We start from the raw sequence: 14,624 nt of genomic DNA, 5'->3' as shown, positions 1-14,624 counted from the left end.
TAGGAGATGTGGAAACCTGTAGGGCTGGGTGCCTATATCCAGGAAGAAAGTAGGCTGGGCAAGAGGCTAAGAGGTAGGCTGGAGTCTGGGAGAACTTGAACCTGAGAAGAAGCAGCATATCTTAGGGGAGATGAGTCAAGTCAGAATCAGAGAGGGCAAGATGGGAGAGTTAGTTACCCACCCCTTGTTACACTTGTGGAGCAGATATTCCTGAAAGAAAGGCCTCAGTACCTTCTGAGGGATGTGCCGTTGTGGGTCTGTTTTTCTGCCTAACCCCCTTTCCAATAAGATTCTCTCTGCCCTCTCCATGCCCATGCATCCCACCTTGTCTCTCAGCCTACTTCTTCCTTCCTCTTGCCTGTTCAAGGGCAAATTCTTGCTTCTTGCAGCCTTCTCCCAATGCATAATTGATACCATGAGAAAGAATGAGCATATGAGGGGCAGAGTGGAAAAGGAGCGGGGCACGCAGGAAAGACTGGGAGGAGATGCTTCCGAGAAGTATCTCTTGTACCAGATGACAGAGCAGGCCAGTAAAATAAGAACTGGAAATGTCCCCTGGAGTTGGCATGATGAAAATCATGAACCAAGTAAGTGAGAACACTTTGGGGAGATGGTGGGAACAGGGTGAAGTAGGGAACAGAAGGTGAGAAGCAGGAACAGAGAAAAGAAATCTCACTCAGAGGTGATGATGGGGTGGGGAGTAGCCAGAGAGGGCTGCAGGGTGAAGGACTGGTGTCATGGCTGAAGAGGTGAAGATATTCTATGTTCCTTTGCAGAGGAGGGGCCTGAAGACAGGGAGATGGACTAGCCAAGGAGGAAGGAAGGTCTTGGAGGAGCAGGGTTGGCTGGGCAGAAGGAAGGAAGGTTGGCTTTATACGGGGAGAAGGGCCCAGAGACTCTCAGTCTGGGCCTGGAGGGATGGGGACATGACATTAGGGAGTGGGGCCAAGCATGTTCGACAAGGCCTCCTACCTCTCCAGGTTGCAGAAGGCTGGGTTGGCGCCAGGAGGGGACTGAGCCTTTGACAGAACAGACTCCTGGATTTTTCCAGACAACTCCATACCCCTAACATACTCCCTTTTTCCCAGCCCATGGAATAGGAAAGGGAGGTTTGGTTGCCCCTTGCTCCTGGCCTCATTGGGTGTTTGACCTCTTCATCGCCATCTTACTGCCACGGCTAGGCATGGTCTTCTGCAGATAATCAGAGCTGGTGCCTCGGGGCTCCTGGGATGGGCCACCCATTCCTTTGTTCTCTCTCTGAATCTGCCCTTTTAGAAGCTGGTTCATTCTGTGCTTCCAAGCAAATGTCTGTGCAGTGCAGCTGACTCTTCTTGAGCCCCCAGCAGCCTGCTGGACATGTCCTCTTCCAGGCCCCACCTCCACTGCAGGCCCAGAACCCCACCTGGCCCCACTCACCTCCGTAGTCTCTTCCGGTCCTTGGTATGTCACCCTTGGCCTGTTATCACAGCCTCTGATGAGCCTCTCGCCCCATCTCTTTACCCTTCCAGAATAACCCTCCTGATGTAGCTTCTGGCTTTGCAAAAGCAGGCATTTCTCCTCTGCTCTGCAGAGGGTGAAATTGAAGGACGTTTATGTTGTTTCCCATCTTTTGCTCTCACAGACAACTCTGCTGTAAATCATCTTACACGTATATCATTTCTCAAATATGCAAACATGTCTTAGAACAAATTCCTGAAGTTGAGCATTTATAATCTTGGTAGATGGCAACAAACTTCCTTCCTGGAAGTTGAACTAATTTACAGTCAGTGGACTTCCTCTAGACTCAGGCCTGCCTCGTCTGTTCTCACCACAAGGCCCTCCGACACATTGAGAATATTCTGAGATAAACAATGTGGTATATATACATATATCTTAATTCCCAAGTGCTGCAGTAAGAGAAATACCACAAGTGGGTTGCTTGAAGGAACAGGAATTTATTTTCTCGAAATTTAGGAGGCTAGAAGTTTGAATGCAGGGCACTGGCTCTAGGGGAAAGTTCTCTGTCTTTTGGCTCTGGAGGAAGGTCCTTATCTATTTTTAGCATCTGTCCCTCTGTTTCTTGGTGCTCTTCATGTGACCTGGCGTCTGTCTTCCCCAATCTGTGCTTCTTTGCTTCTGTGTCTAATCTGCCTTTTTATATCTTGAAAGTAATTGGCTTAAGACACCCTACACTGCAGGTAGGGCCTCATTAGCATAACAGATAGAACCCTAGTCCCAAATGGGATTACATCTGCAGGCACAGGGGTTAACATTTACAACATATTTTGGTGGGCCACAGTTCAATCCATTAACAACACATGCATGCCCAAATGTGGATATAACTTGAAAACATTTTGTTGAGCTAAATAACTCAGCCGCAAAAGGACAAATAACTGTATGATACCACATGTATGAAGCAAATATATAGAAACCAAAGATTATTAGTGGTTACCATGGGTGGGAGGGAGGGGGAAAGAGGGAGTTTATGTTTGGGGGGTGTGGTGCAGTGAATTACTTGATAATGGCCTTTCTAGCCATAGTCTTTGTAACTGCCACCAAATGACTAGGTGGGACTATGCAAATGAGGTGCATGGAACCATAACAAGGGGATTGGTCAGTTTTGCCACTCTGCTAGGCTTAAAGAGACAGAGAGAGAGAGAGATGGCAGCAGTGGAACCTGGAGACCCCTACAGGAGAGGGGGTGGTGGGCTTCCCAGCCCACAGGACTAGAAACCTAGCTGAGCACCTTCGGGCTGAGGTTTGCTGCTGGAGCAGGGTGCCTCCGGGCACTTACTGGCAAAGCTAAAAGAGGTTTGTAACACTTGATGGAGCAGGGCAGAGGCCAGGTGAGCAGCTGAGGGGCCAGGGGCCCGGGGAGAGGCCTGCCTGCGGGCACGGCTGTGAAGAGGCTGTCCCCATGGAAGAACTGTATCCTGAGCGTTCCTGAGCCTGAATTGTAACATGTTGCTTCCCTAGTAAACCCCATAACTGTGAGTATGATCTGTGAGTTCTGTGTGGCTATTGCAATGAATTATCAAACCAAGCAGAAAAGTAGAGTGTGCAGTGGGAGGGACAGATAGTGTCAGAACTGGTGAAAAGCCAGCAAAAGAAGCTAAGCCTGACCTCTACCTCATAGGAATCAGCCTTGGGCTGTTGACCTTGTTTCTCCCTCCCCCTCGCGAAGTTAGAGGAGGTCAGATGCCTCTGCCAGGCCATTTGTAGGGGGGACATTGAGTTTACACTAGTGGCGATGGTGTGTTTTAGATGCGGATAACGATAATGGCAGCACAACATGAAAAATGTAATCAATGTTACTGAATTATAAATGTGGCAGTTGTGCTATTGAATGTTTTGGCGTGTATATGTTCACCGCAATAAAAAAAAAAAAAAAGCTAACCCGTTGTTGCTGTTAGGTGCCGTTGAGTCAGTTTTGGTTCATAGCCAACCCGTGTACAACAGAACGCTGCCTGGTCCTGTGCCACCCTCACGGTCGCTGCTGTGTTTGAGCCCCTTGCTGTAGCCACTGTGTCAATCCATCTTGTTGGGGGTCTTCTTTTTTGCCGACCTTCTACCGAGTGTGATGTCCTTCTCCAGGGACTGGTCACTATGAGTCGGAATTGACTTGATGGCAATGGGTTTACACATTTAAAAAAAAACAAGAATCTTCCGGCCCTTGGGCCTTTGTCCTTGCTGGTCCTCTTGTCTGGAATGTTCCCCCTCTGAAGTATGCAAGGCTCTCTCCCTCATTCCATTCCTATCTCTGCTTTGGCTCTCGTCTATAAAACAGGAATAAAAATACAGATCACATAGGTTGAAATAGAATTGCATATGGGATAGTAATGTTAAATCTATTGCCTTCCCCCCTTCCCCTTCCTCCCTCACCCTCAGGGGAGTGCAGGAGTAATTCCGTCCCTGTCTGTGATCTTAGGCCCCTGCCTTTCTGCTTTTACTTGGAATTTCCTTAGCATTCTTTCCATCAAGGATTTGTAAAATATAGAGCCACCAGATTTTTTTTTTTTTGGCATTCTCCTCAAAAGAGGACATTGAGGCTCCAAAGCAGGACCATCACCCAGGTTGCAGCCCGCTGGTGACCAGGAGCCTCGGGCGGCCCAGGCCAGACTTCCTGGACCAGCCTCAGAACCCAAAGGGTTTGCCTCCAGCATGGTGCTCTGAGGGGCCCGCCCCGGAGATGCAGTTTCTGGGCTGGTCCAGAGAAGAGCCAGGGCCCAGGGTCTTGAATGAGGCAGTTGTTCGATGGGCTGAATGAGGCCACGACGATCCCAGCAGCCCTGGCATCGACCCACCACAGTTGTCACATCTCCCCAGAGCCCTGTGTGCTGGGAAAACTCAGCCCAATAACAGTGAAAACAACAAAATGTTCCTGGGTTATTTATAAATGAAACCCAGGCTGGGCTTACATGTATGGTCCCTTGACTTTGTCCAAGGAACTCAAAGGACTGGAAGGAGGAGGTCCCTCGGAATGAGTTTCCTGGGCCTCACAGGCGTGGCACCTAGGGTCTGGGCAGCTTCCCTGTATTGTAATGCCCCACATTGTGAAAACGGCCTCCTTTTTTTTGACTGTTGTGTTTTGAGTAGAGCCACTTCTGTTCAGTGGGAGAGTTTTGTTAAATGTGAACAAACCATTTATTTCATTTTTGGTTTCTGCCCTGTTTCACTTTCCTGGGTCCAGGGCAAGAGACTGAGAAAGAGTTCCAATATTCTCCTTTTATCTCAGAGGTAATGCCCGTTCCCTCTCCTGGTGTCTTCTTTAGATTCACAAACACACCTGCAGAGCCAGGGGCTGGGGCATGGTTGCGTCTCTGGTGGGGGCTGCTCTCTGTCAGCTGCCAGAGAAGGGTCTCCTGTTGCCCCCTTCCCTCAAAGCAGTCTGCTCAGTCTCATCATGGCCTGATCTAGAGAAGTGCGTAGTCCCTGGGTGGTACAAACAGTTAACACTTTTGGGTGCTAACTGAAAGGTTGGAAGTTCGAGTCCACCCAGAGGCGCCTTGCAAGAAAGGCCTGGCGATCTACTTCTGAAAAGTCAACCATTGAAAACCCTAAGGAGTACAGTTCTGCTTTGACACACACGGGGTCGCCATGGATTGGGGTCAACTCGATGGCAACCAGTTTTGTTTGTTTTTAAGAGAAGTGTCTACAAGGCCCCAAAGACAACTTAAAAAAAAAAAAAAAAAAAAGATGGAGTTTTTCTCCAAATTTGGCAGAAAAGTTGGGCTGAGAAAAGCCAAAACACAGTCTTGTCACTGGGATGTGGACCGGCTTGTTCTTGCCGCTGAGAAAGTTTGCATGTGCCGTTGTTGTGTGCCTTCATGTTGACCGTGACTCATAGTGGCCCTGTAGGACAGAGTAGAACTGCCCCATAGGGTTGCCTAGGCTGTAATCTTTACATGAGCAGATAAACAGGACTTTTCTCCTGAAGAGCGGCTGGTGGGTTAGAATTGCCAACCTTTCGGTTAGCAGCCAAGCACTTAACCGTTGCTCCACCAGGGCTCCTAGTTTGCGTATAAGCATGGCTTTTTGTATCTGAAGACAAATGGATTTGGTCAACAGATCAGTTTTGCCCAAATAAGGTAAAGAACTGCAAGGTCTGCTCCTTTGCATGGCGAAGTCTTCGGAGGGTGTGGGGCTGTGGGCCACCTCCGCTGGCCAGGAAGGCCACAGGCCTTGCACTTTGGCTGTTCCCACTCACCCTCCTGAGAGAAGCACTGGACATGGCCCTGAGGGCTTGGGCTCTGGGGAGAGTGGCTGGGCTCTAGAGACCTCAGCAGAGTCCCTGCGTGGTGCAAAGGGTTAAAAAGCTCAGCTACGGATCAAAAAAGTTGGAAGTTTGAGCCCATTCAGAGGCGCCTCAGAAGAGAGCCCTGGCAATCTCCTCCTGATAAATCGGCCATTAGAAACACTTTGGAGCGCAGTTCTGCTCTGACCTACCACGAATCAAAATTGACTCGATGGCAACTGGTTTTTTAGAGACTTCAATAGGTGTCTGGCAACCAAGGCCCAGCTTGGAGGTGACAGAGTGTCAGAGCTCAGGATCTCAAAAACTCATGCCATTGATTCTGACTCATAGCCACCCTATAGGACAGAGTAGAACTGCCCCATAGGGTTTCCCAGACTGTAATCTTTACGGAATCAGACTGCCACATCATTTTCCCATGGAGCAGCTGGTGGACTAGCTGCTTTCAAATCCCAGTGAGAAAAAGCCTGAGGCCCAGGGATGCTAAGTTGCTTGGAGTCACCCAGATCTGAATGAGAAGCTGGGTCTCTGGAGCTTGCACACTGTGCTCTGTTCTGAGCTAACCATCTGAAACCACAAGCAGAGGAAGGGGATTTCAAGAGCCTCTTCCCCAGCCCAGGCTGGCAGGAACCTGCCTGAAGCAGCATCCTTGCTCATGGGCTCCATGGCCTCTCCAGCCCCTCACTGCCCTGCAGCTGGGGGACCATGTGGGCAAGGCCCCACAGAATGCTTTGCGGAGCTGAGGCTTCTGAGCACCTTGGGTACAAACTGGAGTTCAACTGCTGGGCTAGAGGAGACATCCCACTGCCACTGTGGCTTCCAAACGTGTCTCAGTCCCCTGTGGCCTATGGCCCCATCTTGAGGCAGGAGCGGCAGCTGAGCTCAGCACGCAGGGTTTGCCCAAAACTCCCCAGAGACCCCGGTGGGCCCTGCCTGGGCCCCCAGGCCTTTGCTGTGGACAGGTTAATGGGTGGGGACTCCCTCCGTGGGGAGTGGTAGTTATTTGGCATATGGGAATTTCACCTTCTGCAGTGATATCAAGGGTAACCTGGCAATGGCCTCGGGTCCCCCTTACCCTGCATAAGTTGATAAGGTAGGTGTAACCCTGTAATAAATTGTGTCGGGGGTGTGAAACCTCCTCGTCTAACCTCACAAGGGGGGAGCAGAATCAAGATCAACAGCCCAAGGCTAATTGTTATGAGGCAGAAGTCAGGCATACCTCTTCTTTTCAATCTTTTTAACACTTCTGACACCAGCCGTCCCCCCCCCCGCCCCGCCTTCTCTCTTGGGTTCAGTAATCCGTTGCAGTGGCCACACACAACTCATAGACAATACTAACGATTATGAGGTTTTTTAGGGAAGTAACAGGTTCAAATCAGGATCAGCAACAATTTAGGATACAGTTCTTTCCTCAGGACAGCTGCTTCTCAGCCGTGCCAGCAGGCAGGCCTCTCTCTGGCCCTCGGCCCCCCGGGCCCCGCATCTGCCCTTCTCGGGCAAGTGTTACAAAGCTCATCAGCTTCTGCCAATACGTGCCTGGAGGGAGGTACCCTACTCCGAGGTACCCTACTCCGCCAGTAAGCCTCCTGCCCGAAGGCACTCGGCTCTCTTGCTCTGTGGGTTGGCACACGCACTGTAGCCACCTCATACCGTAGGCTGGGAAGCCCACTGAGCTGTCTCACGGCAGTCTCCTGCTTCTCCTGCTGCTGCTTCTCTGCTGCTGCTTCTTGCTGCCTCTAGCTGTCTCTGGTGTTACACCTGTCTCTTTGTCCCCAGTTCCAAGGGATGCACTCTACTCCTGGCTCTTCATTCTTGGTGATAATGAGGTCCACTCTCTTCTCTAGAATTCGCTCTCTTTTTAAGCCTAGCATGGTGGCAAAACTGACCAGTCCCCTTATTAGGTTTCCATACACCTCATCTGCATGTTCTCATCCCTGCAGAGTTTCACGCAGCTTATTTGCATTGTTAGCAAGCTGTCCAATTCCCTTGGTGGGCCCCAAGCACCTTATTTGCATAGTCCCGGCCAATTATTTTGTGGATGTTACAAGACCATGGCAAGAAAGGCCCTATAAAAGTGATTCATTGCACCGCAAACCCCAATGTCCTCTGGCCTCAGCAGCCTGAAGGGACAAATGAAGCACGTGAATCTTGCTGCCTGAATGATCACTGCCTTTAGCTCCACCTGTATGCTGCAGGCCACTGCCCCCTCAAGTCCTCTCCAGGCATTTCATGGGACTGTGGAGGCGTGTCTCCTGTATGTCTGTGCAGTAGCGAATCTGCACACGTCCTCTGCTCTGGCTGCCCCCGGCCCCCAACCTGGCCTCTCCTCCGAGATCCCCCATGGCTGGGGACTGCTGTGAGCCTGACCAAGGGCCTTGCAGGCTGGGGGTTGGACAGTGATTCTGTCTCCAACTGTGTGTCACACTCAGCCACCAGGGCACAGAGTGGAGTCCATCTTCAGTGAGCCAGCCCCTCTGGCCTCTGGCCCAGCTGCTCACACCCACCCCTCAGTGGGAGTCAGACATCACGCCCAAGGCCACCCTCCAGTCCCCACTTCAGACTTTTGGCCAAATCAAAGCCTCCTGCAGGTTGCTTTGTGCTGGGTGGTCTGTGACATGGCCCCAAGCTCACCTCCTCTGCTGACAGTTGGTCTCTCACTCCGCTTTTGGCCCAGCTGGAATATCCTGGTGCCGACCTGCTTCTCCCTCATCCTGCTCTTATGTGCGGACAAGGGTGATGGGCCACCTGAAAGGAGAGCTGAAACCTGGGGAGATGAGAGGGCCAGAGCCCTCCACTGAGGTCCTGTGTCCACCAAGCCACAAGCCTCTCCCCAGAGGCAGATGTCAGGGCTTCGCTGAGGGCAGGGACATGCTGGGTCAAACCTCTGCCCCTGCTCACCCAGCCTGGCCCCCTGTGCCTTGGCTCTGAGACCTCTCCCAGAAACACCTCTCTTGCCTTTTGGCAATTGTGGTAGGACAAATACTAAGATGCTCCCAAGATTCCCCACCTATGGTGTACATGCCTGGCATAACCTCTGGGACTGCGATATGATGGATTTCACTCCAGTGATAGGATATGTTATATGGCACAGTTGACTTCAGAAAGGGAGATTATTTCTGTGGGCCTGACTTAATCACATGAGATCTTTACAAGCAGAGAGTTTTCTTCAGCCTGTTGCTGAAGAGGGGGTCAGAGATTTGAAGCATGAGAAAGATTTGACATATTGTTGCTGGTTTAAATATGGAGGGGGCCATGTGGCCAGGAATGTGAATGGCCTCTAGGAGCTGAGAGTAGTGGCTCCCACCTGACAGCCAGCAAGGAAACAGTACTATAGCCACAAAGAACTGAATTCGCCAACAGGAAGAATGAGTTTGGAAGTAGATTCTTCCCCAGAGCCTCCAGACAAGAACTCAGTCTGGTTGACACCTTAATTTCACCCTTTGAGACCCAGCCATGCCGTGCCCAGACCACAAAGCTATGAGCTAATAAATGGGATTGCTTTATGCCACTAAGTTTGTGGTAATTTTTTATGTGGCAATAAAAAGCTGGTACAGCAATGTATCTTCCCCTTTGTCAATCAATGATTCAATTGGTAGGCAATACCTGGTAGCCATTAGATAAGAGGCTGGAGAAGAAAATCAAAGAACCAAAGGTGATTATGGAGTACTGATAACTGGGGAAACAAATGTCGAAACAATGTGACCTGCCTTGACACACACACACACACACACACACACACACACATTAGTGGCTCTCCACTGCAGTGATTTTGCTCCCCAGGGGACATTTGGCAATGTTTGCAGATATTTTTGGCTGTTACAACTTGGAGGCTGCTATTGGCCAGTGATACTGCTTCCTATAGATACAGTGCCCCCCAAAACAAAGAATTATCTGACCCCAAATGTCAAAGGGGAGGAGGTTGAGAAACCTGGTATACACACACACACACACACACACACACACACACACACACGCACAAGGCAGTGTCACATAAGGACCAAGCAGATTGTGTGCTCATATAGGTTCAATTCCTACCAGCTGTATGATGTATAGCACAGGACTCTGTGACTAGCTCTAGGACGTGGGTAATAGAAGCATCTACTCGTAGGATTAGGTGAGCTGATGTACCCAGAGTGCAGACAACAGCAGAATGCATCTACTCGAGTGATCACAGCGAAATGTCCACAGCGGCTACCATCCCTAGGCCACTGGAGCTGGGCAACTTTATTTACTTTTCTACGTTGCCCAAATTTTATATGATGGACATATTTGACTTTCTTCGTTGAGAAAACGAGAAGTAAAAAGATAAGGGACATTCTACAAAACACCTGGCCTGTACTTGTCAAAAATGTCAAGGTCTTGAAAGACAAGGAAAAGCTGAGGGCGGTGCCGGATTAAAGGGAACTAAAGAGACGACCAGGTGTGAAGCCTGATCCTGGTATATTGGGACAATTGGTGAAGTATGAGAGCGGACTGTGCATTAGGGAACACTATTGCACCACTGCTACCTGGCCTAAATGTGGTCAATTTGTGGTTGTGTAAGAGATGTCATTCTACTTAGGACACATATGTGGAAACATTCAAGGGTGAAGGGGGCATGACCTATGTGACTTAGTCTTAAATGGTACAGAAAACAACACAATACAGGTGGTGTTCTTAAGTGCTGTTGTAACAATGGCTTGGGGAGGCATCTGACCTCCTCCAACTTTACAAGGCAGAAGGAGAATCAAGATCAACAGCCCAAGGCTGATCCCTGAGGGATGGAGGTCGGACATAACTTCACCCTCCAACCTTTTTACCAATTCTGACATGAGCCTTCCCTCCCAGGGCACTCTGTACTTCTCTGCTGGGTTTGATAATTCACCGCAGTGGCTACACAGAACTCACAGACAATACTCCTGATTATGGAGTTTACTAGAGAGTAACCAGGTTACAATTCAGCTTCAGGAGCACTTAAGATACAGCTCTTCCATCAGGACAGCCTCTTCTCAGCTGTGGCCACAGGCAGGTCTCTCTCTGGTTGCTCGGCCTCTGTCTTGCTTGGGCAAGTGTTACAAAGCTTTTGTGGCTCTGCCAATAAGTGCCTGGAGGCATCCCACTCCACCAGTAAGCCTCTACCCAAAGGTACTCAGCATTTTTGCTCTGTGGGCTGGGAAGCCCACCACACCGCCTCCTGCTGGTTTCCGGGTTCTGCTGCTGCTTCTCGTCATATTCACTGTCCTCGTTCTGCTGTCACTGCCGCTTCTCTCTGTCTTTCGTGTTATAGCTCCTCTGTCTCTCTCTCCGTGCTTCCCTTTAAACCTAGCAGGATGGCAGAACTGGCAATCCTCTCATTAGGGTTCCATATACCTTGTTTGGAAACGCTGGTGGCATAGTGGTTAAGTTCTACGGCTGTTGACCAAAAGGTTGGCAGTTCGAATCCACCAGGCGCCCCTTGGAAGCTCTATGGGGCAGTTCTACTCTGTCCTGTAGGGTCGCTATGAGTCGGAATTGACTCGACGGCAACGGGTTTGGTTTTTTGGTTTTTTATACTTTGTTTGCATGGTCCCACCCCCCACGAGGGTGCAACGCACCTTGTTTACCGTATTAGCAAGCTGTCCGATCCCCTTGGTTGCCCACAAGCACCCCACTGGCACAGTCCTTACTTGGTCGTTTGGTGGGAGTTACAAAGACTATGGCTAGAAGGGCCGTATTAAGTAATTCACTGCACTGCAGCCGTCAAGTTGATTTCAACTCATAACAACCCCACGTGACAGAGTAGAACTGCCCCACGGGGTTTTCTAGGCTCTAATCTTTATGGGAGAAGATTTCCAGGTCTTTCTCCCATGTAGCCAAAGGGTGGGTTTGAACAACCAAACTTTGGTTAGCAACTGAGTGCTTAACTATTGAGCCACCAGGGCTCCTAAAACAATGTGTGTGTGCGTGTGCGCGTGTGTATGTATGAGAGAGAGCAAGAAAGCCATTGTGGCAACATGTTAATTATTTAATTCAAGTGAAGGGTATATGGATGTTCATTGCATTTTTCTTGCAACTTTTCTGAAGGTTTGATAGTTGTCAAAACCAAAGCCAACACCCTCCAGCCAAAGATTATAACCCAGTGCCGTCGAGTCGATTCCGACTCATAGTGACCCTATAGGCCAGAGTAGAACTGCCCCATAGAGTTTCCAAAGAGCGCCCGGCGGATTTGAACTGCCGACCCTTTGGTTAGCAGCCGTAGCACTTAACCACTATGCCACCAAGATTTCCGCGGCCAAAGATTAGAGAGGCCCATAAAACAAAACAAGACTAAGGGGGCACGCCAGCCCAGGGGCAAGGACTAGAAGGCAGGAGGGGACAGGAAAGCTGGTAATAGGGAACCCAAGGTCAAGAAGGGGAGATGCTGACATGTCGTGGGCTTGTTAAATAATGTCGTTAAACAATATGTGCACTAACTGTTTAATGAGAAACTAGTTTGCTCTGTAAGCCTTCATCTAACGTACAACTACAAAATAATAATAATAATTAAAAAAAAAAAAAAAGCCAAAAAGGCATCCCCCCTCCTGGAGCCATGTGGCCTGGTCCTTCAGTATGACATTTGCTGCCAGGGCCCAGCAGCCCCCCCTCCTAAGCCCCTGCACTCCAGAATCGTTCCACCATAATACTTATGGAAGCACTGCTCGTAATAACCCCGAAAGGGGGGAACCCCAAAGTCCATTGACAGTAAAATGGATGAACAAGTGATACCCTGCAGTGGAACACTGTGCATCTGTGACTGAGTGTAAACAAACCGGTTCCAGCAACCACGTGGAGACTGAGCTGGGCACGGGAGGGAGGACACAGGAGGCTACGCTGTACTGCACAGTTCAATGTACATAAAAACCAAACAGTTCGGACATAAAAATGAACTCAGGCAAAACACAAAGTGAGCCCCTGTTGTGTTGGGCTGCATACACAGTGGTAAGCTGCGGAGAAAAGCGAGGATGTGGTTATCAGAAAGTCGGGATTGTGCTGATCAGGGGAATAGGTACCTGAAAGGGACACATCTGGGGGACTCTGCATGGCTGGCGAGTTTCTCTTTCTCGACAGAGTGGTGGTTACATGGATTCATTTTGCAATTATACGAATGTATAATTATGCAAATATACAGCATACAGGTATGTTTTATACACACACGGCAGCTGTAAAGGACCCACCAGGAACCCCGCTCTCTGCTAGGGGAGCGCCAGAGGCCTGGAGCCCACCGCTCGCCTATCAGGCCGGGCACGGCTCCCTCCTGGGTGGTGTGGAGGCTGGGAAGGCTGGGGTCCAGGCCCGGAGGGGCCCTGGGGGGCTGCTCTGCAAAGGTCTCTGGGAGGAGTGGGCGGGGTCGTTGCCAGCCCCAGCCCAGCTCCGGACGGATGCAGGCGGGGCGTCCCCTGGTGGAGGCTGCAGGGAGTGAGGCTTGTGGATGAGTAAGCTGCCTGATACGCTCATTGTCATCCTTCTGCTCCATCCTTGTCATTCCCACCTCCTCCATGCTCCCCGCTGATTCCTGGGCCTCACCGCAGCAGGAGGGGAACTCACATTCCCCTCTCCCAGGGAGCCTGGCCTGGTCGAGACCCCACCTCCAGCCATTGTCCTTCCTGTGTGGCTGGAGCACAATTTACACCAGTGTCAGGATGCCGGTCAACACCGTGGCTTCACTTGTGTGTGTGAGGATGATGATGGTGACGATGTTGATAGCCCCGCCGTAGCATCTTCACTCCTGCTTGTGGTGTGCCAGTCAGTGGCCACTGCTCCCAGGGGTTCACAGGCCGTTGGAAAAAGAGCCGGGTGTTGGTGGCTAGGTGCTTTGGGGGCACTAACCGAGGTCACAGAGCATCCTGGGAGCCAGCAAGTTGGGGAGGGGGAAAGCTGACTTGGGGGCAAGCAGACAGGTGTCCTGGAGGGAGGGAATTTGCCAGGCCAAGGGGGTGGGCTTGGATCTAGACTAGGGACGATGGGCAGAGGCCCAGGGCCTTGCAGAAAAGGCCAGATATTCAGCGGAGGTCAAGGAGCTGGGTCAGAGGGACCTGGATCTACCTTACTCCTTGCTATTGTGTGCTATCGAGTCATAGTGACCCCGTGTGACAGAGTAGAACTGTCCCATACGGTTTTCTAGGCTATAATCATTGCAGGAACAGATCACCAGGTCTTTCTCCTGCAGAGCAGCTGGTGAGTTCAAGCGGCGGACCTTTCAGTTAGCAGCTGAGTGCTTAACCGTTGTTCCACCGGAGCTCCTTCGTTATGCCTTAAACCCAAACCAAACCCATTGCTGTTGAGCCAATTCCAACTCATAGCCACACTGTAGTTATGCCTTAGTAGGGACATAATCGTCAAGAGCCGTCAGGCCTCTGTGGGACCAGAGACAGGTGGAGGAAGAAATCCAGGCCAGGGGGTGGCTTCCCCTCTTCCACTCTGAACCCACACTCTGGGCCTTCAGACTGACAGCAGGACACAGGGCCCCAAGAGGGTCCACGGTCTGAGTCCCATCATTCAACCTGTGCTGCCCCAGGGACCATGAGTGAGCCGTGGACTTTGCTCTCAAGGAGTCTGGGACCAGCCCGAGGATAAGATAAGCTCGAAGAGCCCTGAGAGCCTGCACCTAAGGAGATAAGGGTGGTGGAGGCCCACAGAGCCCTGTGCTGGGGGTGGTTGGTAGTTTCTGCAAGGCAATGGGAGGGGCAGGGGAGGGGCATTTGAGCTGGGCCTCAGCAAGAGAACGTGGGGGCCCAGGTATCCGGAGCAGCCAGGGCAGCGAGCAAAGCTTTGCTGGGCAGGGCGAGGACAGTGTTGTAGGGGCCGGATCAGGGAGCTGGATGCTTGTGGGCCACATAGGGTTCCTCAGAGGGAGAAGGTCCAACTTGCTGTGCAACTTTAGCAAGATGCTCACCCT

This window comes from Loxodonta africana, chromosome 7 (assembly GCF_030014295.1).
Source record: "Loxodonta africana isolate mLoxAfr1 chromosome 7, mLoxAfr1.hap2, whole genome shotgun sequence".
In the NCBI taxonomy this organism is placed as follows: domain Eukaryota; kingdom Metazoa; phylum Chordata; class Mammalia; order Proboscidea; family Elephantidae; genus Loxodonta; species Loxodonta africana.
Note: the sequence above shows the minus strand (reverse complement) of the source record.